The sequence below is a fragment of the Pyxicephalus adspersus genome, chromosome Z, assembly GCF_032062135.1.
Source record: "Pyxicephalus adspersus chromosome Z, UCB_Pads_2.0, whole genome shotgun sequence".
Classification (NCBI taxonomy): Eukaryota; Metazoa; Chordata; class Amphibia; order Anura; family Pyxicephalidae; genus Pyxicephalus; species Pyxicephalus adspersus.
Window position 1 is genome coordinate 32587205 of NC_092871.1, and position 26859 is coordinate 32614063.

The 26859-nt window shown below is 34.9% G+C and overlaps 1 protein-coding gene across 2 annotated transcripts in view; it reads left to right on the forward strand.

The window, feature by feature from the left end:
* The window catches only part of PASD1 (PAS domain containing repressor 1), a 79265-nt gene that overhangs the window by 448 nt on the left and 51958 nt on the right, over window positions 1-26859 (forward strand). The gene's annotated exons all lie outside the window — the stretch shown is intronic.

Genomic DNA, 26859 nt, shown 5'->3' on the forward strand with positions numbered 1-26859 from the left:
AAAGAAATGACAAACCCAGCAAATGCAGTAATATTGTTTCATCAGTTATACTCAAATGTCAAATATTTCTAACACTGCTTTGATCTTTGAAATTATTGTGGAAAGTTTGGCATTCCACAATTCTTTTTTTTTTTTTAAAGCGCTTGGCAACCATGTATGCAGCAAATAATACTAGTAAAGGGAATAGCCTTCTGCAGCTAAATTGGTGCAGGAGTTGTTCCCTGCAAAACTAAAAGTTGGCATGGGAAGTTTTCAGAAAAGCAAAGTTGATTGGAAGGTGTCTTTGCTCTCTAGCTGATACATATTGCAATACAAGGAAGTTTCATTATTTTTGATTATTCTGTGAATGTTTATTGGAAATTTTCCATTGAACTCCAGTACATATGAGTACTTTTTATGATGTTTTATTTCTTGGGATACACACCTCTTTGCGGACTTCATTCCCGTATACTGGCATTGGTTTAGATATTGCTTTAATTAGTGGAGTTAGTTCCAGTTTATTATTAGGCGAGTCTTTGTAAAAAGATGTGAAGAGATTGCTTTGTTGGTGTTGTGAAATAATACTGTTCCACTTGGCTTTGTACCTGATTTTAATTGCAGTGCCAGCTAGTCAAATCGCATAACCTGAAAACAAAGTGCATACAGGAAAAAAGGTTATTGTGTTACTCTGTGCACACTTTCATTTTGTCTCTAGAGAGAAATCCATCTATCTATCTATCTATCTATCTATCCATCTATCTTGCTATCTATCTATCCATCTATCTATTATCTATCTATCTATCTATCTATCCATCTATCTATCCCAGATAAGCCGGGGTACTAAAATGTTAATCACCTTAAAAGAAACATTTCCTGAATGAAACACAGAAGTTACTTATGCCAATTTGTCAGCTGCCTGCCGGGCATGCTAATCTTCTTGCTTCAATACTTGACCCAGAACAAGTGTGCAAATAAGGATATTTGACATTACTCCGATTTAACATTTTGCATATCAATTCAAGGTCAATGACCTGGTGTTGATGCTTGGGGACCAGCATGACAGCCAGGCAACGAGCATTTTTACAAGGTTGTCAGGAATAGCAGCCACTATGGTTTTCTTGGTTTACTTTCCGATATTAAGGACCATATGCTTGCATTTGCATCTATATGAAAATCTTGCAGGCTTTTGTTAAGTGTCATTGGCTATCTGGGTTGTTGTATTCCTACAGCTATGGACAAGAACTTGTAAATGTCAATAATAATTTATTATACGTTGACATATTTGCTATTACCATTACAACTGAAAACTAAGAATATTAATATTTGAATGATTTTGTCCCTTTTGGAGTATGTAGTTATTTGTCAATGCTTTGGTCTTCTTGAATTAGGACAGAGAGGACACTCAGTAATCTATTCATTTGTTCATTTACTGTTCCTACATACTGTAATAACTTCCAAAACTGCTTGTTCTTGTTACACAGCAATGAGATATAGAATATCAATACATGATATTGAGATATACAGAATAAAATATTTCTGCAGAGCATCTGGAATAGCCATCAGATTGTGTTGCTTTGATTTAGCAGTTCAACATCTTCTAGGATCTCTGCTTTTATCTAGAAATGTATAAATGTTCTCCTGTAGTTTGGTTATTATACCAGCTTAGGGGTTCAGTCGTGATGTATAACAGAAAGAATCCAATCCAGTTTATTGAAGTTTGATCAGTAATATATGAATAAACTGTAATATGGAAGACTACTTTGTGTCCAGTTTACAGGTTCTCTTCAGGAACTTCTTGTGTAACTTCTGCATCCATTAGTGTAAATATTGACATTGATTTCTCATAATTGCTCATATTGTTCTATTGATTTATTTTTAAAGTTGTTTTTAATTCATATTTGAGAAGTAATAAGTAATAAAAATAACAAACATTGTTCAAAAAGATTATTTTTTTCTTTGAATAATTAAAGGAGAAATATTTGTTGTCTTGCATGTTTTTTAGATCGCTAACTTCAGTTCTTCTTTAGTCAGCAACCAAGAACAAGCAAACCACAATTGCAGTTAAAGCTTCTGCCGATATTTAGTGGATTAGTGGGTCAAACATTGTATGCAATGCAAATAATTAAAAAAAAAAACACTAGTTACCATCTATATGCTTTTTAGTCAAAGTTTAGCTTTGAGCAATGGTCACCACTTCTTCAACAGAGGGCTAGGAATAGGGGCTGTAAATGATGCTTGCAGCTTCTGGTGACATCAAAGATCCCAGAAAACCTTTAGCTCCTTGGAAAAAGCAAATAATGAGGCTTGGGCTATAAATGGGGATATGCAGAGGCTGCTTTTGCTTAAATTGTAAAGGGTCATACTGAGGTGTGGCAGATATTTGGGCCTACAGAAATGCACGCATCATGTCCTGCAGCTCTCGATTCAGAAGATGAGTCACAAACTAAACATATTAGAATGAATCTTCCACATCTGGCGTGGTCAGTAACAAGCAGTAAGGGGTGATCTGCTAAGGAGACTGGCCAAGGTCACCAAGTTTTGTGTGACTTTTAAAGAACTGTAGGGCCATGCAGAGCTTCTGCTGAGAATCAAGTTTACTAATTTAAGGTAACATAAAAGTATCCCCTTAAACAAGCATGATAGTCAGGCAACTGCCATTATCATAAGAGAAAGTAAGTAATTGCAGCACGATCTTTCTAAAAAAGGTTTGTTATACCATTGCAATTCAAATTCATTTGTATTTAAACTCCTATTGGTTGTTTTATATACGTTAAATTAGTAGATGTGCTAAAGTATAAAAAGTTCCAATGGGGAAATCTTCCAATGAAACCCATGTTCTGTTGACAGATACTGTAGATAAGATTGAATACATTTTAATAAAGTTTCCTTATGTGTCTGTTTAACAAGGAAAAGTTCAAAAAAGGCCACTGAGCCTAAACTACCGGGTTTTTGGTCTGTAGCTTTTCAGTCAATACTCGATCACATATTGCCCTGCTCTTTGCTCTGGCTCAGTTGGGAAGATATAGAAAGTTTGTGTCTGCGAGGCTTGTACTATACTTGTATCAGTAACTGGATTTGGTACTTGTACTATAATAGGCAGAACACTAAATGTTTCCTTTTTTTTTAATTTGATGAGCCATTTAAGGTAAATGGAAGCTGACTTTGGTTTTTGCAAATACATATGTTGGATAAATTCTATGTACACTACTTTTATCTCAAGTAAATTCACTTCCTTTTTGTCAATGGTATTACCTTTACCATAAGTTAGATCAGACAGGATCACTACCGATAGTTGTAATAATCCAAGTGCATAGTTTTAGCTACATCCATACTTGCTGATGGACTGATAATAATTTGTTGGCTGCAAATTGAGTTTATCTCAATTGGCGTATTTACAAATTACTGATGGAGTTGGATTTTATCACTAGCAACTGTAAATTACTGGTAGAAGTGATTTGCAGTAGCAGTGTCACGAAAAGCCGAGAGGCCTGTTCGCGACATTGCACCACGCTCTGCTGCACTCTGCTTGTAAGTGCAATCCAAAACAAAAGACTCTGGAAGGCATTATCCTATCCTCACCCCAGAACACTGTACGTATGGTTGAATGGACCTATACATTAAAAGGAAAATTCCAGCATATATCTTTAAAATGTGAAGTTAAGCATGAGCACTCTTTTTGCAACACCTGCAGCAGAAATCTTATCCTCGTCTACACATCTGTTCCTATGATTATGACTATTTTGTTGCTCTTGTATATGCTTCTCACTACTGACCGTAAAGCTTATTTACTAAACACATCCCTGAGGAAGCCAAAATGTGGCGAAACGCGTCGGAGGTTATACGGCACTATATGGTCATTTTTGAATTTTATGTATATGTAGAAGTACCTATGTATAGTATGAATAACCTATGTCCCGTGAATTGTGAACAGGACAGAGGTACAATATAATTTATTGTAATTATATATTGAACTACTATGCAAAAATACATAATTAAGCTTTTATATTAGGAAGTGAGCCTCAAACCTCTTTCTTTTCTCCAATTTACACATGTTCTAACAATTCATATAGAGCTGGCTCCCCAACTTAACTAGAGTGAGTTGAAGAATTTTTCTCCTATTTAGTTGACACTATTTCTGATGTCAGCTCACTGACTTGCCCAGACATGCCCAGCCGCTGCTGGAACATGCATGCCACAAGGGGGCGTGATTCAGCTGAGGCGGCAGCAGGCATAGCGGTAGCTGCAACTGTTGAAATGTTCCCATGTAAAAATACATTACCCAATTACCGACTATTTGAACAGCTATAGCACGCCTATAACTTAAAATCTGTACGTGATAGGCAAATTCAGATTTGGAATCAGCACATTCGATATCATGTAAATCACATATGTTATTCCCAGTAGCAAACTCATTGTCATGCAGTGTAATATACAAAAACGATGGCCCTTATGATTCCGTGTTAGCCAGTCCTGTGATTAAATATTGAACCATTGGTCATGTGATTTCTGTTAAAGAAAAAGATTTGCCAATCAGTGACTGTTTTGGAGGGATACCGGAGCCATGTCATCTATAAAAAATTTTTTGATGTTCTTGGGTATATCAGAATGAAGAGGGTAGGAAGGAAGATGAGATGATTTTGGAGTTAGAGGTCTGCTTTATTACATCATATATATATATATATATATATATATATAAGCTTGTGTTGTTGAATTACCATTTTTTATACTATATGTGGGGGTATTCTTTTTGCTTTATTTTTCTTAGAGGTCTATTTATTAATGTTTTCACCCAAAATTGAAATTGGATGTAATTAGAATATGTATGACAGACAGCTAACATCTGCAGAATAAGTCTTCTGATGCATGTTTTCACAGGAAAGGTTTTCTTTAATAAAAAATACCCAAACCACAAACTGTTCCCTGCTCATTAATTGGCAATAATGGCATGAATTTACAAAGCTACTTTTTTTTTTACTTTGTTTCATCCTGATCACGTAAATTAAAATCACAACACTGGGATCTTATATTACCTGCATCAGATTCACTTTAAAGCAGTTGTATCTTCAAGATTCTCCTGCCTTTCTTATATACATACAACTGTAATGAATGAGTTATTCAATGAGTTATTTTTATTACTCTTCATGTCTTGGACTGTCGATTTTACTGAGCTGCAGAATACTCCTTCAAGTTAAGTGAGTTGGTATTAATAATAGACTGGAAGCAATGGGCATGCCGTGTAGGTATGCATCCTCTCTGCCCATAGCTTGGCATGACACAGCAGGGTGTAACAGGCCATTCCTAAGGTGTGCTCACCTTACCTCAAATAAAATAAATGCCAGCTTATTCCTTTTGTTAGGCAAACAATAAATAGACACTTTTGTACTGTCATTTCCATACTGTTGTCTGTGAGCTCTAGTTCCGTTTTGAAGAAGGAAAGTACTTTCAATATGGCGCAAGCTAAATGATTAAATGCATTATTTTATTTGAACATTTGGAATGCCCTTTGTGCATTTTTATGCCTATGCTAGTTTTAACCTTATTCCTTGAACACTATTGATGTTTTGGCCATCATGTTTTCTGATCTCCCATTCAGCTTCATTCTGACCATTGATTATTTGTTTTTTATTATAAATTGTATAATACTTGCTGAATGCTTTCACCAAAAATAAAAGTGACAAATCTTGACTTCTTTTATTCTAAATACCAGGTATAATAGTTTTCTTTTACACAGTGATTAATGTAAAATATAACTCTATTGTATACGTTTGACATCTCTCTAGACTTAAACCTGTGAAATACATTTTTACCAAACATGTTCCTTATAATTGTCATACTATATGAAACTGTAGGCCTTGGGTTTTCTGTGATGGCTATTGGAAGACCCAGAGCTATACAAGGAACAAGTTTTGTGAGGGGGGATATTGTATCTTAAAAAAGCTTACATATTTTGAGACGATGCAATATAAAGTTTATGTAGGGAAGCCAGAGTTACTTCTCTGTTTAATTCTTAATCTGTTTACTGCTTTTCTGAGCTGAATGAGCAGTGTATTAAACTAACTTTAGTCAAAAAACTACAAAAACTTACTAGCAAAGTATACAAAGAGGGAGCACTTTGTCTTCTGTTGCTGCCATATACCATTCTGATGGATGATGTGTTGGGGAGGCAGAGTTGGACCTTTGCTAACCTTTTTGGTAGTTCAATATTTTTGGTATTATTATTATTAATAATATTAATAAACAGGATTTATATAGCGCCAACATATTACGCAGCGCTGTGCATTAAATAGGAAAATGTTTAATATAAAGCTGATAAAGCTGTGAAAAAATACTTTATCAATCAAGAACCGTGTGAAATTTGACCTTAGCTAGACATAGCTCAAATGGGTAAAAGTAGATTTCAGTCATCATCATCTCATATAAATAAAAATCCTTTTGCTTTGTCATGTGAATTTAATCAAAAGGATTAGGGAAAGATGAAAGATTGCTAAAACATCACATTACATTTAATTATTCACAAAGAATTACAACAAGATTTGTTCATATGAGTCCAACAGACAGCAGTGTTAGGCCAAAGACTTTACCAGGGTAGGGGTACGTTCCAGTCCCAGTCTATAGAACTACCAACAACCAAACTGCCACCCCCTTATCCCCTAAATTTGTTATAGGATGAAATGCTGTTATGTTATCTGGATAAAATTATTTCTATTGCATTAAATTATTGTCTCTAAAATTGACAATTAACAAAAAATGTGGCCTGGTGGAAAATATAGGTAAACAAGACCAAATCAATCTGTTCTTGTTTGCGTGGACTTTCTTTTTCAAGCAAAAGGTCATTTGAGTTAAACAAAGTTATGACTAATAATTATGTACAAGCTTGTTACTGGTGTGTCAGGTTTTTATTTCTGTCCCGGTGTCCTTTTGTGACACTTTGGGCCTGTATTAAAGCACCCAAGGCTGGAAAAGATACACTTTAATCAGGCAACCTGGGTGATCCAGCAAACCTAGAATGGATCTGGTCCAGTATTAAAAAAAATTGCTAACAAATACAAATGCCTTTTTAAAAAAAAACAATCCAGATTTGCTGGATCACCCAGGTTCATGGACAAAAGTGTATCTTCTCCAGCCTTGGAGAGCTTTCAAAAATCAGGCCCTTAGCCTCACTTCCTGACATTCCCTCATGGTTGTTACTGGTACAGGGTGTAGGGGGAAGTTTCCCTTGCAGAGAGCTTCCCTTAAACTATGAATAAATCATGATGGGTAAAGGAAAATATGACTGATTTATTCTTTTTGAGACAAATGTAGTTGAAACTACAGGATCCTGCCCTTCAATATCCATTTCTGACACACGCTTTTGGATTCTCTGTCCAAGCTTTAGCATGGACAGAGCATTAAATTGTTGTAAATTCTTCTTCTAGGCTAATGGCTGACAGTACTGAAGAAACCAGGTCAGTATTAATCTGATGCAGTTTAACAATACCAGGCTTCATACCCTAATGGCACACCCCAGGATGCATGATGCTTTGACCAGATAGGTCATGGGGACAACTGCCTCCGTCACGTTTAGCCTTTTTGACCCACCAAGACTGTGTAAGTCTTGGTATTAGCTGCCATTAGCTTTGACATTACCAGGTTTAGGAGTTCAAAAAACAATGCAATTGATATAATAATGTTCCAGTATTAAATATGTACTGGGTTACTAGGTAGAAACAACAACTGTCCTTGGAATACCAGTATGTAGACGTACTTTTGACAAGCAGATGTACTTATAGGAATTACTGCTTAGTCAAACTACTACCTGTAGCAAACATTAGTTTGTGTGTCTGCCTTAAGTTTAAATTGAGGACCAGGTATTAACCTTCCTAGCGGTAACCCCGATTGTGACTCGGGGTAGAAAAACATTGCTGAAAGAGGTAACCCCGAGTCACACTCAGGGTAGGTAATCCTATGGGAAGCAATAGTAAATACAGCCTTACCTGATCCACCGGCGTCCCGCAATCTCTGTCCTATTCCTTCTTCCTCCGGCCGGCTTCTGCACCCGATGAGTCACCGGGGGAGTTCCCGGTGACGCCGATGCGTGTGTACGTTGCGGGAAATTTAAAATACATTTGTATTGCATTCAATACAAAATAACTGTATTGAATGCAATACATTGGATTTATATGTGTAAAAGCAGTACATTGTTTTCAAGAACATTTATTTTACAGTATAATATAATAGTATGAGTATTATATGTATTTTTTTTAAGATTAAAATATTTATGTAAATTATTCAATTTATTATTTTTACATGATTTGTGTTTCAAAATTTATTATACTCATACTATTATAATATACTGTAAAAAAAAAGTTTTTCATGAAAAACAATGTACCACTTTTAGACATATAAATCTGCAAAGGAATGAACCGCTAGGGAGGTGAAAGGTATGGTTGGGATGCCCCTTAAGCAAGCATTTAAAAAATTCTAAACTGAAAAGTTTAGAAAATGGCTGTTATATCACGACATGTCCTTGAGCACATGGACAAGCACTGTAAAAGGAACGTAACTCCAGCCAACACACTAGATTTCTGTACTGGCAGTAGTGGAAGTAGGAGTGCTGGAGTGGGGTAGCACTGGAAATGTGAGTATACCTGAAGCAGGAATGCCTTATACATTTACTCTTTGCAATGCATTATCAAACTGTTGGGACATATTGATAAGTTGGATACTTTGGTCATAAGTATGTAGTATATGACAAAATGTATAAACTGCAGTAGCCAGGAATATTTAATGAATGGAGTGCAGCAGCAAGGACTATGTCTTTATCAAAGTACAGTGTTCAAGCCTATGTAGTGTAAAGAGTGTGGCATTCAGGACTATTTAATGTACACCATAGTGTATAGAGTGCAACAGTCATGACTAGTGCCGAAAGTAAGGAACATTTGTGTATAGTGTGACCATTCTCAAGCAGTGTTCCTTTTTTTACCTTCTATTTTTTGGTATCTGCATAGTTCTTAAGCCAATACCAGGGCTCAGGGGTTAGCACTCTTGCCTTTGCAGTGCTAGGTCCCAGATTCAAATCCCAGCTAGGATACTATCTGCATGGAGTTTGCAGGTTCTCCCTGTGTCTGCGTGGGTTTCCTCCCACATTCCAAAAACATGCAGTTAGGTTAGTTGGCTTCCTCCCAAAAATTGACCTTAGACTACATATGACTACAGTAGGGACATTAGATTGTGAGCTCCTTTGAGGAACAGCTAATGACATGACTATGGACTTTGTACAGCGCTGCGTATTATGATGGTGCTATATAAACACTGTGTAATAATAATAATTGTATTTAGTTTTAGGGTGGCATTCAAACTAGGGGAAAATTCTTCTAGCTAACACTCAAGTCAAGTAGTTTTATTTTTTAGGGTTTCTACAAGACTTGGTATAGAGGCCAGTATAGAATTTCAGCACAGAAGTACCATAGAAAATACAATGATCAGGAATATGAATTGTACAATATAGTGTATAGAGTGCAGAAGTTAGAGCTATATAATGCACAGCACCGCTTGCAAAGTGCACTTTATTAGTGGTCAGTAGGGTGGTAATTCCTTCTGTTGGTGGTAAGTTAAAAAAAATATGTGTAGTTAGCTGAGAAAGCTGCAGGTCCGGAACTACTTCCTCCCAGATCTCTGTAGATAGATATTGAGCTGGATAACACTCTACCTGGTGCTGTCTACATATTATAGAGCAAGTCACTCTTCTGTAGTGTTTGTCAACCTTTTTAATATGGAGGAACTCTTGAGGTCTTCAGGCACATGCAGCCAATGCTCCAGAGATGCTATCAGGCAATCTAAGCATTAATCCTCCCAAACTTCATACATTTGTGCTAACATGTATTGTTAACACTCAAATGTTATTATTGAAGTAACACTGTTAAAAATACATGATCATTACTGAGTTGTTCATCTAAAGACACACCTCAAGCTATATTGTTGCCGGTAAACTTTTCTGGTTGGCTTCATTTTAAATTAAAACGTGACAGTCATGTGAACTGCAATATTTAAAAAGCTAAATGGAACTGCTATGGGCATTTTAGTTTATGTTCTCTGGGTCAACAAATGTAATTGTATAATGTGTACAGGAACAACAGTAAATTATAGGCTTAAACTTGAATGCATAGATTGTGTATTGATAATGTCTTGTGCTTTTCCCATAAATACTAAACTGTCAACTCAGAGGTCATTTGGAGTTTAGTGACTGTAACATATATGTTGATATAATGGGCCCCTCCAAGACTGGGGAGGATAGACTAACATGGGAGAACAAGGGGTCCAGGATTGAAAACATTTGCCAAATGTTAGCAAACGATTATTTGAAATCCAGTACAGGTTTGCTGGATCACCAAGGTTTCCCCATGATAGTCTATCCTCTCCAGTATTGGAAAGCATTATTAAATCAGTCTCAGTATATTGTGTAAAGTTTATGCAGGGATGGTGGGCAATGTAGTCTGGTATCTGTATTCAATGTCACATGACCCCATCTGATTGAACCTCCCAGCCGTCAGGAGTCAATAGACCTCTTTAAAAGAAAAGTCTACTTTTGTTAAAAAACATATTTATCTCCGATACAAGCCCTATTGTTACCAAGTATTATACTGGATATTATTGGAGTGGGTTGTATTAGCAGGTTTAGGTTAGGTGTGTACATATTCTGGATGAGATGCACCAGTAGTGACAATCTATATCCTTTTCACATAAACTTTTTGGCAATGGGAGCTACCAGGGGAAAGTAACACAAGTGAATTAATCTGCAGGATTTTGAACTGCTTTAGTTCAAATTCATTAAAATGTAATATTATAAAGAAAACTATTCACAAAAGTGATTACCTTTTTGAGCTATTCAGCCCAGTGGTATTATACGGGTAAAACTAACCCAGCCTGATGCATTGGAAGGCAAAGATATTGGTAATCTTGCCAGGGAGACAATTATGGCTGGCGTCATAGATAGAGTGAATTTAAAGGTCACCAACCAAGGAACAAACAGGTATTATGTTTGCATTTTCACTTCTATGAATAGGTAATTGGTATTACAATATTGTTTCAGTGTTAAGACACAGTTTAACTCATTTTGTGAGCAGTAAGCATTGATGTGAACTGTTTAGAGCCCGTTTAGTTTTTGTAGCTTTTTCTGATTGACATGTAAAGTGCCATTTTTGGGGAGTTTTTAATGCTATGAATTGAATTATAAAGATAAGACTGTAGCATTGTAAAGGACATCTTGACCTGCTTTCATGCTGGTTACACAACAGCTTAAAGATAAATTGATGACCTTATGCAGCTAGGTTGTGCTGAATAGAATATGTGTTAATTTAAAATGTCATAACTTACATTTAACTCTGCCACATGACAAAAGCTTGTAATGTCAAGGATGGTACAAGCATTGATTGTGAAACAAGGCTTTTGAGGATAAAGAATTCTATTTGGCACAATTTACATCTAAGCCGGCCATATAACATAACAACAACACTATTAAAAAAAAAAATCAACATCATTTCCAAAAAAAACCTGATTTACAAGGATTCAACGGGCATACATGTATCATGCAGATGTTGATTAACTAAAAATAGGTTCATTTAACCATAACTTTCCTTCTACGGCTGCAAACAAGTTTGCTTTAAAATGCATGTTGTGATAAAGGTAAATAGCTTACCTTCAAGTCACTTAAAATTGTAATAAGATGTTATTCTTTCTCCATTTAGTCCTATAAAAAGTTTGTACTTTCCACATGAATAAGAACTGAGAAGAAAACTGAAAAAGAACTTGGATTATTTCTAAACACAGCAGGAGTTGCTAAATCAAATACATTCAGTTATACAAATGTAAAGCTGAACTCTGTCCCAACTCCTTGTGCACTTTACTAATGGGCAGCAGTATAGTGGTGGAGGTCTGTTTGTTCGGAGAAATGGGGTGTCAACGTTTTATTTTGGAGATAAACATATATATATATAAATCATTATACTTTAAAACATATAAACTAGAAAGATACACCAGGCTCATAATTTAAGAATATATATATATATATATATATTCATTTTTACTGACAATAACCTCTGCTTATGCAATCTTATCATATAGTCAGCTTATTTTGCCTGGATTAATTGCAGGTTTACTCTGTAGAGTAGAAATTTAAATTTTGATCACATGAAAAAGATCAATTTCATAGTATAATAGAAAGCATGGTTTTCTCTTATAAATGATTTCAAGCTGACATTTATTAGTCTGTAAAAATAATGCAAAATCACTTAAAGACGTTTATGGAAACATTATTTTCTCCATTCATTTCATCCTTTTTGGAGAAAGATCAAGTTCTATCTATTTTTATTCTTACTGAAAGTCTTAAAATTAATTGGAAATGATAATATGATAAACATGCAAATAAAAAAATTATTTGAATAGTTTCAATTATTACAGAATTGTTTTGCATTGCAACATGATGGAAGAGTGTAGTCTTTGGTACAAAAAAAGAACAATGAAAAAGAACTCTACCCTATGCAGAAGTGTTTTATAATTTATATTATTATGGATTGGAATAATAAATTCAAACATTGACAGGTATATTTTGTGTCTTTATCCACCTTACATTAGGTTAAAAAAACAGGTAAAAATGCATGTTAAATGGGGAAATATTAGAACCCCATTAAGGTTTTTACTGTTGTCTAAGTCCACGTTGGAGAATTCTACCCACTCTTTTTTCTTCTAGCGACATTTTGTTGAAAACTGTATTGTTATCATCTGTTTCCCCATTAAGATGTTCTCCTTACCTTCTGTTACATGACCACACAGAGAGTAAGAGAAAACTTTAGTTGGAAAACAACCAGTTACAGTCTAAGAAACAATAATGACGTATGAGCCAGTGGATGGAACCATGGCTCTCAAATAAGAACCAATTACTTGGGAAAGTACTTGTATACTGTAAATTTTCAAAAAACGGAATTAGCATTTATTTTAAAATTTGCATCGGAATACACAGGGAGGTAATAAGCAAGGCCAATGTGTGTGTGTGTATATATAAATATATATATATATATATATATATATATATATATATATATATATCACAGGGAGGTAATAAGCAAGGCCAATGTGTGTGTGTGTATATATAAATATATATATATATATATATATATATATATATATATATATATATATATTTATTTATTTAAGGCAATTTACTGCGCAGGGCTGGAAGTGGAATATTGGTCCCCTGCTAATGGAAATAACAAGGGACATGGACAGTGACTAACAGGGCTTGTTTTCACTAGTATGTTGCATTGACATACACTCTTCTATATGGTACCACATAGTTAAAACAAGTCTAAAGTAACAGCTGTTTGATAAATTTGATCACATTTTGGTCTGTTAATAATTAGTGCTAATTCAGTTGGTGCTTTCTTTTTACAAAGAGAAAAGCATAAATATACATTTGTATTAACCTAGAAATACTTTAGACTAACATGGTATTGTTGGATGACCCCAACACTGCTTGTAACCCTATTGGTTGCATAAATGCATGCCCTCCAACCCAATAAACAGTGCATAAATTACTTTTTTGTTTTTCTACATTATTCCACAGATGCTTTAAAATAGTTCACTAACAGATAACAATGAGTAAATCTGTCCAGGTTCAATTAACTTTAAGGGTGTTTGTTAATTGTGGCTGTTTTAGGTCTAATAGGCAAACTACAAATTAAACATGGAGATTGTTAACAGGGCACTACCATGGGGTAAATAAATGCTTTGTATCAGGAAAATCTATTATTCTAATATTTTTTTTCCAAATCTTGTTAGTATATGCTATCTTGTACCCTTACTGACACTTCTTCTGGAAGTGACAAATCAATGCTTGCTATTGAATGGTTGTAGTTTTGAACTTTGTTGACATAGCTCTAGGACTCTTGAAAACCTCACCAAGCCAGTTTTAGGTGCCAATATTACTTATTTTTTTTTTATTATTACAGCAGTGGGCAATTTACCCAGACTGCAGTGCACCACAACACCACACATTGGCGACCCATTCCAAATTGAATCAGGTGCATTAATGCCTAGTATAAAAGGGGACTTAAAAGGGGGCCAGGGGGTAACATGTTTATACATACATCACTATAGTATTTACATAACCATATACACATATGAGCATTACACATTAACATACACATGTCCTGTAGTATAAAGTTTCTCCGTAAAATAAGGAAAGTTGTGAAAAACCTGGTGCTGTTTTCTTATTTTTGCTAGAGCCAAGGCTTCAGAGCCTCAGAGATGTGGGTGTACGGGGACGGAAGGAGCAAGTTAAGAATGTGAGGACCTTGGGAAAATGCCCCTCCCCAGTGTGGCCCTGGTCATTACACCAACTCAATAGGCGCAGTATATATAGCGATCAGTGCATGACTATTACAACTATATATTTCATTCCCATGGCAAAGAGCATACATTGCTGTTAGGATACATTCAGTTTGTAACTGTTGTTAATTAGCTAAAAGGTGTGGTCTAGGAAAATAATTAGCTAAAAGGTGTGGTTAGAAAAATTCTGTATAACTTGTAATTATGTATGCTGTATGACTAAGAGCTTTGAATGATGCAATACCTGGGACTGCTGCACGTATTCTACGTGGATGGTGGCAGGCTCAAGCTTTTCACAGAGAGGATTTTAACTGTACATTTTACTAAAGTCTTCTTAATGTTTTAATCCAATTTTAAGATTTGACTTAAGAGGGAAAGGGTCTGTGAGTCAAAACTGACATAAACCCAACCCGTTGTTGTCTGCAGGGAGAATTCCCCAAAACTGCAGGAGCTGCTGTGATAGCAAGGCTTAATTTGGGATATAATGGGGAAAGGTTAGATCCCTCCGGTTACAGGTAATGGTGGTGTAACTACTCTTCCTGGAAAAATATGGGTAATGAAAAGGTTGAGCCAGGTGAATTTAGTTTACAAATGCCAGTTCATTGCAGGCACCAGATGTTCTAGCACAAATATTGCTGTCCCATTAATATATTTAAGGATCCACCATGGCAGATCATTAAATGACTGACTGCTGAATTGGGCTTTTTGTAATTCCTTCCCTTTAAATACAATATAACAGGCTGGTTGGAAGCCAAAAGTGATTGATAACAATATGCAAGACCATGGACAAGAATTAGGAGATCAAGCTTGGTCAGATTTGAAAAAAAAACATGGTAGGGGTTAAGCCATGGTTGGCAGTTTGGTTCTGGATGGGGGCTGACTGTGTTTTGTCCTGTGAATATAAAGTGAATCTAGCCCCAGATTATAAAAGACAGATACTTACATATAGTATCACCAGGTTCCTACATGTGCATTCCATCAGTGTGCGGCTTCCCATTGTAGTGATGAGCAGTAGTAGAACAGGATATGTGGAAGGAAGCAGGTCAAAACCTAGTTTTATGCTCTTTAAGATGATCTACAAGATATTAGAAAAGGAATGCATTACTCAAGATGCCAACCCACAAATTCAGAACTGAGATCACTTCCCTTCATTGATCTCTGTTAGCTGTGGAATTTTCTGTCATAGCACAAGCTTTCAGTATTTTAAAATGGGTCGAGTGAGACTTCCATTTTGGGTCATAGTACATAGGTGAATCTTAAAAATGATAAAGCTGGGTCCCTGTTTCTGATTTGTTTCTTTGGTGAGAACTGATCCTTACTAATTGTAGTGCGTTGCCAGAAATAGTAAAATCATTTTTGGTGCATTGTTCATTATGCAGCCAATTCCATTGCAGTGACATGTTGCATTACATGCATAGCAGTGGAGTGAATAGACCATAAAGGATTGGGCTACATGTTTGCAAAAATCACTGTTTTTAGTTTTATGTTGTATTATTTAGGCAATAAATGGGATAATTTGTTTGGGGTTATTATTGTTATTATTGTATATATTGTTGTTATTGAGAGATGCAAACACACACCAAAAGAGCTTGGCACAATATGCAAATACGAGCAGCACACTTACACGTTATGAACTTACCTATGAGTTTGGCCTCCTTCAGCAATAATAGATCTTTGCTCCAAATTGGATCCCTGTCACCTCCGCCATCTCCTTAAAGTCCTCTTTCTTAGACATTGGATTGCCATTGATGATAAACCTCCAGCACATTATTTTTTTTCTTATGAAAGCTCCATGAATCGTTTGGGGATCGGTATGCCATCATTCAAAGGGCATAGATGGAGTGGGGTATTGCCATGCGCTGACATGTTGTGTGAAGTAGGGCTATCACTAATCGTAATTGTCGTATATCCAACTTCGTTCCTCCATTTTTCACACATTTAGAATACTGCAGCAAATGTAAAAGACACAAAGCCACCTAGTAATATTATGAAAGATGTTTAATAAACATTGTTGACAAAGTCATAATTAAGAGTTCCAGAAAGTTAGGAACAAGTTCTAGAATTTTTGCTAAACCTAACAAAGTTTCTGAAAAGTTCATAGTAGTAGTAGGTACCGAACAGTATATCCTTTTGATACCATGGGCCATTGATACCTAGATGTCCTAGCCCTATTTGTCAGTTATCCTAGGAGTGGCTAGTATTCTTAACCAAATAATTACTATAACGATTTTATTCAGTGCACAGTTTTAAAACCACTTCTTGATTTCGCTTTTAATTATAAGCTGGTGAATTAATTATTATTATTTTTAATATTATTAAACAGTATTTATATAGCGCCAACATATTACGCAGCGCTGCACATTAAATAGGGGTTGCAAATGACAGACAGACAGAGATAGTGACACCGAAGGGAAAAAAACCCTGCCCAGCTTACATAAAAACATAGAAATGTTTAAAAATGCATGTCTTTTATTACAAAAATATCCAAGGTTTTTACATGTATTTGAATTTGATGTTTTACAAACTTTATGTTGGAATTATTTTCTTTTATTCTATGTGTAAACATCATTTTCTTATTGACTGATTACCTTTTTTAAAATAAGGGGCTTTTCAGTGCAGAGTTTCCCATTCAAGTCCTGTGTGTTATAATCAGTGATTTATCCATATACTCCAGTCCAGGTAGGGAAATGGAGAATAAAGTTTTGTTAGTAGATGGCAATACATTGATCATTATTTTATTTAAACCCACAGTTTAGACTTAAATAATCACATAAACATTTCAGAAAACTTTGGTGATTTATTGTAAAACCTTTTACATTTTTTTCATTGCAAAGAACTCATAAGCAACAAATGAAACCAGTTTGTTAGTTACTATTGCATTACAGCAGTTTGTACTTATGCCTGAAATATATGCAGTGCAACATCCTCTCCATTCCCTTCCACTTGTCCGGTTTATTCATTTTTTTTACTAATTTATACATAATAATAGGATTATAATTAATATTATAATTAATCAATAATTATAACTAATATACGTATATAACGTTTCATTATATCACCATTTCTTAATTAGACAATAATTACACTTTTTCTTTACAGACAGATACCTACAGAATGTAAGTAATAAGTGGAGTTACAAGTTCATTTGTCAATATGGAAAGGGTGTGTAAATCACAAAACTGACTAAAAAGAATTAGAGAAACTTTGGCAGGATTTCATGTATACACTCCAAATGTGTATTTAGTTGTTTGACTTTACTGTTAACTTAATTGTGTAGTCTGCTCAGACCAGAAGATATTGCATTATATTTCTTGTTGCTGTGAATATTTTGACATGAATTTGAATTGACTATTTCCAAGCACTGCTGAAATCAAGGCTGTATTGTACTGGATCATGTGACAAGAAGTTGCAGCTCCATACATAAACACTGTTTTTTTTCTGTTGGCCTTCCTATAGTACTAACTGCCTAGCTGGATGGTCATCTACGAGACTTGGCAGAGCTCTAATCCCTGCAGCTACTGCTGCTGTGGAAAAGATATTGACATTCTGTTCCATATTTATTGGTCTTGTGACTGTTATGTATTCAGTTATTTTTTTATTTATGTATATTAAAGGATACCACCATCAACATTTTGTGTCTTTTTCTACATAAGTTGGAAACAATGGACCTATAGCATTTCAAATATGTAATAGTGGTGGAGAGTGATACGCAACTCATCTACTCCAGACCCCCTAGGCCAGCGGTCCCCTAACGGTGGTCCACGGGAAAATTTTGGTGGTCCTCAGGCTCAGGAAGGTGGGCGGGCTGTGTCCTTGGACACAACCCACCCACTCTCCCATTGCAGACTCAGATCTGCGATGGGAGAGTGGGCTGGGTTATGTTGTAATAACATTATTCTGGGGGGTTTCTCCCTTTTGAGTGACACCCAGCTCCCCGCCCATGCGCGGCTGGGAGCCGGTGATTTTGGTGGCCCGCGGGATCGAAAAGGTTGGCGACCACTCCCCTAGGCATTGATGAAAAATGATAGTGCCGGTCAATATATTTAATAAAGCCTGAGATTTAGACTTGGTACACACATGCAATAAGACTAACGACAGATCAATGATTATGCACAATATTTTGAACGATCGTATAGTGCACGATTATGTACAAATTTAATCCACCAATAATGTACACACACTGGATACAATTGTTTGAACGATACAGGAAGTGACATGTACAAGAGAAAGTGTACTGCAGAACAAACCACGATCACTGAACGACCGTACACACAAAAGATAGGGAACGATCATCGTCCAAACGGATCCATCAGGACAGTTGTTCGTTTCCAGTGACATTCCTTGTTTATCCTTGTTGGCCTGTCGTTGTGCACTTTTTTTGTTAACGTTTGGTCGTTAATCATTTGTTTCCAATGACACGTGTTTACATAGCTTTACTAATATAGCTTTACTAACATAGTTTACACTTTGTGATTGTCTGTGTTTACATGTTGTTTACTGTGCTAAAAAAAGAAATAACAAAATAGCATTTCTGAGTCAGACTCAATGGCTTGTAATGCAAAAATGTAAGAGAAATGTATACTTTGGTATTATCAAAAGAGCAATGTTAACTGGGTAGCATTAATTCCTAATAGAAGACTTTTGCTAATAGGAATTGGTATTGTTGCTTCTCCAGTGGCTAATTTTATCCTACGTTCCTTCCATCCCAACACTGCTCACCTCATGTTTACCATTTGGCACTTCTGGGTGTCCCCCACTAAGCACTGTAGCTTTATGCCCCTACTTCTTTGGTGTATTGGTGACATAGGAGTTGAGTTAAAGAGAAGAACCTCAGCATGCATTAGGGAAACCATAAAAATCTGAAGGCTACAGTGCAGGAAAAGATATGAGACAAGGACTGGAGAGGTGAATATAACACTACTTGTTTGCCTTGTGAACAATTAGTAAGGCCAAACCTAAACATATATTTTGGGACCTTATATCTACTTGAGGAAACACATATTACTATGCTAAACCACCAGATAGTTTATACTCATGAATATACTCAAAAGATTACTTTGTACTTTACCCATCCCATTTTACTGTTTAGAACACATTTTACAGAACCAGAACTAACATCTATGCTTTTTGTAGCCCTGATCCACTGCAGGCCCACTAGAGGATCTTCTAATACGTCTTGTAAAACTTCTGAGCACGACTTTGCCCCCAACTTAATGCAGCTCTCTGGGACTTACTATTCAGTCTCCAGGGCTATCCCCAGTTGCCTAAGGGCTTAGAAGCATGCATAGCTCATTGTTTTGCAATGGTTTTCCTAAAGGAACCACACAATAACACTTGAACTCTAAAGCAGCCAAGAAACTAAATGACATTCTGCTCCTACTGCCCTATATACGGTAAATGACTCTTGTTCCCGAATGGGGACACCAGTTTTTACAAGCAGACTCATTAGTCTGCTTCTATGATTCAGTAATTTGTCTGCAGTCACACCCAATTATAGATGTCTGTTTTTTGAATTGCTATCTATACCGTCATGGCCATGCAAAACTAATTTTTTTATTTTCAATGAGACATTTTTATATAATTTTTGCTTCTAAGCAAAGGCATTTTAAACATGTTAAAACAAGAGAAAAGTGTTGTCCTTGTACAATTTTAAACTAGAAAAATTGTTGTTAGAGTTAATTATTGTTTGCGTTGTATCTTTAGTCATATTGTTCTCCAATATAAAGGTAGTCCCCAAGTTACATACGAGATAGGGACTGTAGGTTGGTTCTTAAGTTGAATTTCGGAACATGTACAATATTTTAATAAATACAATTAGGACAGATGTTTGTCTCAACATATTATTGTGGTGTCAGTTGCTGTATAAAATCCTCAATGTGATTAATCACAAACAAAGCAAAAAAAAAATCTTTATGGAGCCTAGACATTCAATAACTTCTGCAGCAAGCTATGCTTTGATATGCAAAAAAAAAAAAAACAACATCTTCAGAGTTTGTCTTGGTCATTAAAGAGTTACAAGATGTTGCAAAAGAGCTCAGTCTCAGCTGTCTTTATCAAAAGATTTCAAGTCATGCAAACAGCCCCCCCTCCCCCATCAAGCCTCTTTCCTGCACACAAACAAGCAGGGAAGCCCTGTTAATATCTAGGAGTCGTCCGTATGTTGGATGTCCTTAACTCTGGGATTACCTGTATACATAAAGCAAGCAAAGATAGGTGGAGCATGCCCCGGTATAATTGAAAATGGAAATATAAAAAAAAATTTACAATTATCAGTTGGCAGCCAGTGACAAAAGCTTAATAAAAAATTAACCCTCCAACTTGCTCAAATTGTCCAAAAACATTACAGGTTGTACCTAAAGTCTTTAAAGTTTTTCTGTTATTTCAATAAGAAAGTATAAAAACTGGGTGCCTTAAATCTTGCAGGAATATGCCCCTGTAATGAGCCAGAGTATATTCTTGTAGGATTTTAGGCAGGGATGAACAGTATTTTTCCGTTGAATCACCTTTGCAGCACCAGGTACACCAACATTTTAATGAGGACTTTATTTTTCCATAGATACACACCCAGCGCTACTTACGTTTCTATCAGTTCTATCAGATATTTAGGTGTTCCTAGGTTTAAAGGCTGATGCTTATCAATATCCTCATCTAATATTTCTTCATCCATCCAGAAGAAACTGTAAGGGTATTTTTCATTCATTCTATATATGCAGTTGCTATTGACTGTAGAGGAATGCTTAGGGACATGCAGAAGGACAATAGCCAAGCTGTCGCTGAAAACTATTGTTTTTATCAAGTTCAGTTTAGATTAGGCAATAGCAAAAGCATTTTTAAAGAACAGGAGGAATATTTTTTTTTTTTTTGTGTGGCTGCAGTTTTTTAAATATTAAAAAAAAGATATACTTTTTTACAGGCTCGTCATAGCATTTTATTAGATCTACAGTGTTTAATTATTACATTTTATTCAATTTTGCTTTAAATATTCTACTAAGTAAACTCACTTTCAATTATTCATTGTTTTTTTGTTTTCTTTTGTTTTAGTTGTTACCAGGCAGGAAACGTATTGTTTTGAGGACGGGGTGTTTTTAGTTTACGTTTCCTTTTGGTACTGTATTTTTCTATTATTAAAAGTAAAAAAATTAAAATCTTCAATACAAATTTTAACAAAGCACAATGACATCTTTTTCTCATTCACCTATTGCTCCTTTTTAAAACACCTCCAAGATAATCCTATTCTTTTTATTTAAAAATGTAGACAATTATGTTTTGATGTGTTAATAATACACCGTTTGAAAACACTGAATTCTAATAAATTTCCCTATCTATTGAATTATCTATTGAATGTTGTAACTTAGTTATAGTAAGTTTAAACCCTTTTTAAAAGAATAAATTCCCAATTGGGAAATTTCTGTGACAATATACAATATACATGGAAATCCAGGCAAGGCAGAATTGGACAACTTCATTTATTCCTAATTTCACTTGCCTAACTTTGAAATGACATTGCCTATACCGTATGAAAACATTGGAAGTTAAGACAGATGTGTTTTTAAAACTTTTTTTATGTTTGGGCTGCTAACCATAAAGCACGCCTTTCATTTTCATGATTTAATTTTCATGATTTAAAACCAATGGCTCTTAGCTTGGACCGGCTAGTTATTGATTTTTTTTCCCCAAACAGTACTACTTCATATATTGTCTTCTGTTACATTCTTCTCTTATAATCTTCTAAAAAAAATAATGAAAATATGTCATTAATAGACAAAAGAAAAAGTTACATGGTTTTCCTACTTCTCTAGCAAGCGAGGAAAACTTCAAATTTTGATATAACATCAATTGCCCATATCTCTGAGTAAACTGAATGCTTTTACATAATAGCACTTTTGACTAAATATTATAATAGCTTTTATATATTCCACCATGGAACCAATAAAATACATTTCTTGTGATGTATGTTTAGCATGCCTTGAAAAACTATGTTTTTCTGTATAAAGCAATACTGAACATCAACCACCTTTTGTTGCTTAACATGTTTGTGTAATGTCATTGTCTGTGACTTGGATAAGCTGCAAACACTCTGCACAATTAAATCTGAGCACTGAAATAGCAATGGCTAATATCCTTAGTGCCTTGGATATTACTGAGATCACCATCACAATCCAAATATAGCTGCTCCTAGCCAAAGTAGCTTCAGTTTGCAAGAGGTTGTGATGACTTGTTTCGTAATTACACGGTCAAGTTTGTTTTTATGCCTTCTTTAAATATCCGTTTATATTTTTTTACAGTTAATGCTGTTGTCAATCTCTGTGTTGACATATACATTTGATTTATTTATCTTATTGTGCTAGTAACTTGTGTTATAATACAACATAATAATCTGGTTTTCTTTATCACACAAATGTATTTATGCATTAGATATTTGGTTATGATGCCATATACAATAGCTATGTTATATTTGCTTTCTTTTTAATGGGATGGTTTGATGTTGTAAGCTTTACTGTTTTCTCTATTATCATAGTTTTTATGTTTTTCATGTAAATTAATATGCATTGTAATCCATGGCTGTGCTTTAGTTTGTTAAGTTTTAGCTCCAGATAGTTTAAAATTAATACCTTTTAGAGTGAAGATGTTCTTTTGGCATAATTTAGTGAAAAATTGGGAAATTGAATAATTTTCATGTGTAACAATAGTACAATGTGTTTCATGTGTTGTTCAGTAAAAGGCTGTGCTGGTCATTGACCAGTTTGTGGTTCTACTCAGCACAGAATTCACTTTCAACTCTGGCCCTCAAGGTCCTTTTTTTAGCCTCCCAAAGAATTCCAAAAATGAACTACATCTGGCACCCGTCCCGCCCCCGTTACCACCTCACATCATCATTTTCAATACACGCAATACATAGACATTATTCCTGTACACCCATCATGTGACACAAAGCCTAGGCAATGATCACATGGTGCCTGACTACCAGGGGCATTGTGTTTGTTTCAATCTATTAGAGACTGCATAGTGTAATATTTAGTGTCAGACAAACTTGTGATGTGAGATAATAAACCACACACAGGCTGCAAAGATTGTTAGAAATTAGTCTTAATGTGTAGAGGGATTTGTTTTTGTTAGTTATGGATGAAGTAGTAAACTTCCTCAATTTTTTCAATACATTTTAAGTTTGGCCTCCGACTTCGTCTAAGTTTTCAATTTTGGCCTTCTGTGTATTTGAGATTGGCACCCCTGATGTAGTGGAGTGTTCTTTAAATAATTTCTCACCCATTTTTTTCAAGCTCTCTGTTAGGCCCTGCCTAAATTTTAAATATACAGTATCCCTTCATCTCTTTGCAGCCTCTGGGTTTTAGCAGAATATTCACTCCTCTTGTGAACTAATACTGCTTCTTTTTATAGTAAAACTGTGATCATTTTTCAAAGTTTGCAGCACAGTGCTTTGTCATAATATTCATTTTCCTCTTCCTATCCATAACATCCAACCTGACTTTCTCAGCCAGTCTAAATAAATCACATTCTTCAAGATTCTACAAGATTCCAAAATTTTGCTTCTATCCTGCAATAAATAAAAAAATTGGAATTGGACATCCTAATCATAAGACCCATAGTGGTGCTGAAGAATTTTGAATGCTTATAGAAGGTAACTACCAATTTCTTTGTGTGTACAGAACAAATATCCCTCGAAGAACTTGAAGTATTCAGTGTTGCATGTTCAGTATCAGTATCAAACTTAGTATTCTTTGCTGTGATGGGGTAAAACTACTCCACTTCCTCTTTTCAATCTCTCCTGACATTTTTGAATCTTTCATTCTATAAAATGTTCATTCCTTTAAATAATTCCAACTCATGATGCATGCTCAAGTTCATTCATATGTTGCACCCTGCACTTCTGTCCTTATTCTATTTCCTGATTTTCCTTTCTTTTCTTTAAAACTTTTATATTTTTCTCCTAAAATTTTAATATCATCCATGATTTGATTATTTTTCTTTTTTATATATATTTTTTTATATTAATATTGTGTTTGTGTTTTGGTTTTGTGGGAAAGGTTTCAAAGAATATTTGTTCTTATGTGCTTTGTATCTTTATATATTGTTGTCATAATTCTTTGTGTGTTAGTTGATGAATATATTGTCTTGTTGTAAATATTTTGTTGCATATGGTATATCTGGATACAACAGAACTGCATTTTGGTGATATGCTTGTAAAATTTGCAATGCAATGAAAAGCCTTTTTGATTCGTATACCTTCAAGCCTTTTTAAGGGTTCTTTAATTTTTATGATTAAGTCCGTTTACTCGTATAAAAGGCAAGTATCCAAGTGGTGTATACAATCTGTAGCTGATTTTTGTGTTAAGATCCATCCAGGTTGCATTGTATTCAGGTTTTTAACTCACATATGGTAACCTTTGTACACTCCTTATGCCATTACAATGAAATATGTCTGAGTGGTGTTTTGTTTGTTGCACACTGTTCATTGTTTTAATATAGTGTGTGTGTATATATGTGTGCGTGTATATACATTGCTTCTAGTACTCAGCATCTAATAAACCAAACCATTTACATAAAATAAAGATGTTCTTCTCTTTTACAATGATTATCTGCAGCATAGATAATAATTCTCCTATGAGGATACTAAAGGCAGAAAGAACCTTAAAACAGAATTATATTTTGACATTTTTGAACAAATACATTTTTTGTACTACCATGGAAAATACATAAGGGATCTACGAATAGTTAATATAGCCAACTTGTCATGATAAATATGTGGGCCTTCGTTCAGCACAATACTTCTGATCAAATAGCTGTAGTACTAATATAAAAAAAAAAATCAGCTATCTTCACCATATGTTTAGTCCAGGTTAGGAAACATACAGAATTGAAGACAATGGCAACCTACATATTTCTCCCATGAAAAGACTTCTTTACGCTTTATTATTACATTTTCTATTTGCATTTTTTGTGGGCCTTTATTTTTGTATGCATTTTGAATTTATACACTGCCAGTGTCATCAAAAGGACCTTTAACGTTCATTAATGTATCAAATAGGAATATTACTGCAGGTATGTTTTTGTAGTTCTCTTTGTGCCTTATGGTCAGCTTTAAAATCAGAATACCTATTTCTTAACTAAATGTGGAATATAGTCTGATCATAATTGTATGTAAGGATTCTGACATATCTTCCCCCCTGTACTGGAATAGACGATGTAATAGGACAAACAGGTCAAGCAGCAGTTTATTGGAACTTCAGCCTTTTGTTTTGTTTTTTTTCATTGGATTGAGTAAGAAATGGTTTGCTAATTTTTTCAGGTTTGGATAAATATCCCTCTTTCCTTCCAAGTGACAACATTGTCATCAGGACCAGAAACAACGTCTTCCTAACAAGTCAGCAAAACAACCTTGACAGTTTCTCTTTTTCTTTATTATTTTCAAAAATTAATTAATACATTCAAATTTAGGTTTTATTATTAGTTGTTTTAGTTATTCTCTCACTTGAGATGACAATATACTCGTAGCATCTGCCTGAACTAGAATACATTACAGGAAAATATTTGAATATTATATAAAATGATGCTACAAAATATTGTTATTTAATATGAATATGTAATTAATTGGCTCAAAGTTAGCTGCTTGGAATCCTCCTATATTTGCAGCCAGTCTGTGCTTGTACACGGAACTTTTTTAGAGCCTATTTACCTGTGAGATTAGTGATATGGATCCTTATTTTACTAAGCTAGCCAATGTTATCCTAGGCTGTCTTGTCATTTAGAAATGTAATTCTTGGCATCATATCATCTAGCACTGTGCTAATATATAGAATTGGTCAAATTTTCTGGTTGCTGGGGGAGGCATGTTAATACAGTGCTTCATTTCCTTTGTTCATATTTCAGGTTTACTTTAGACCATTCTAAAGTGATTACTGTTTTGTTCTCTTTGTATTTTATAACACATCATTTAAAGCAGTATTACCTGATCTCCTAATCTCAGTTCATCTGCAGTAAGATTGCTGCAACTGGCACAAGTGACATGCATTTGTATTGTTAGTTACTTTATGGCAACAGAAGAACATATATACATTACCATATATTAACATATATAACATATTTTAACATATATTATCTATTAACTATGCTCTAATATACCATTCCTAGAACAGCTCTTCAGTTTAGGTAATTGTGGGGAAAGGGAGACTTTTTTGGAAAAGGGATAGACCATACATCATCTTTGTTAGAGGGTTTATTTCTAAAGGAGATTAAAGGAAGAGTTGTCTAACATTACCGTGCTAATATGTTATTAGAGACAAATATTAAAAGTAGGGTAAAAATGATTCATTACCACACCCAGTTATCACATCATCCTAAGGTGTGTAATTCTCAATCTCTTCCCAACAGATACAGCATTGCACATTCTCCTATCAGAGTTATATAAGCCCCTGCAACCGCAGTCAAACCATGTTTTTGCTACTGAGTAACGTGAAAATAGATCCCAGATCTTTTTTAAGATTTATGTCCTTTGAATTTAAA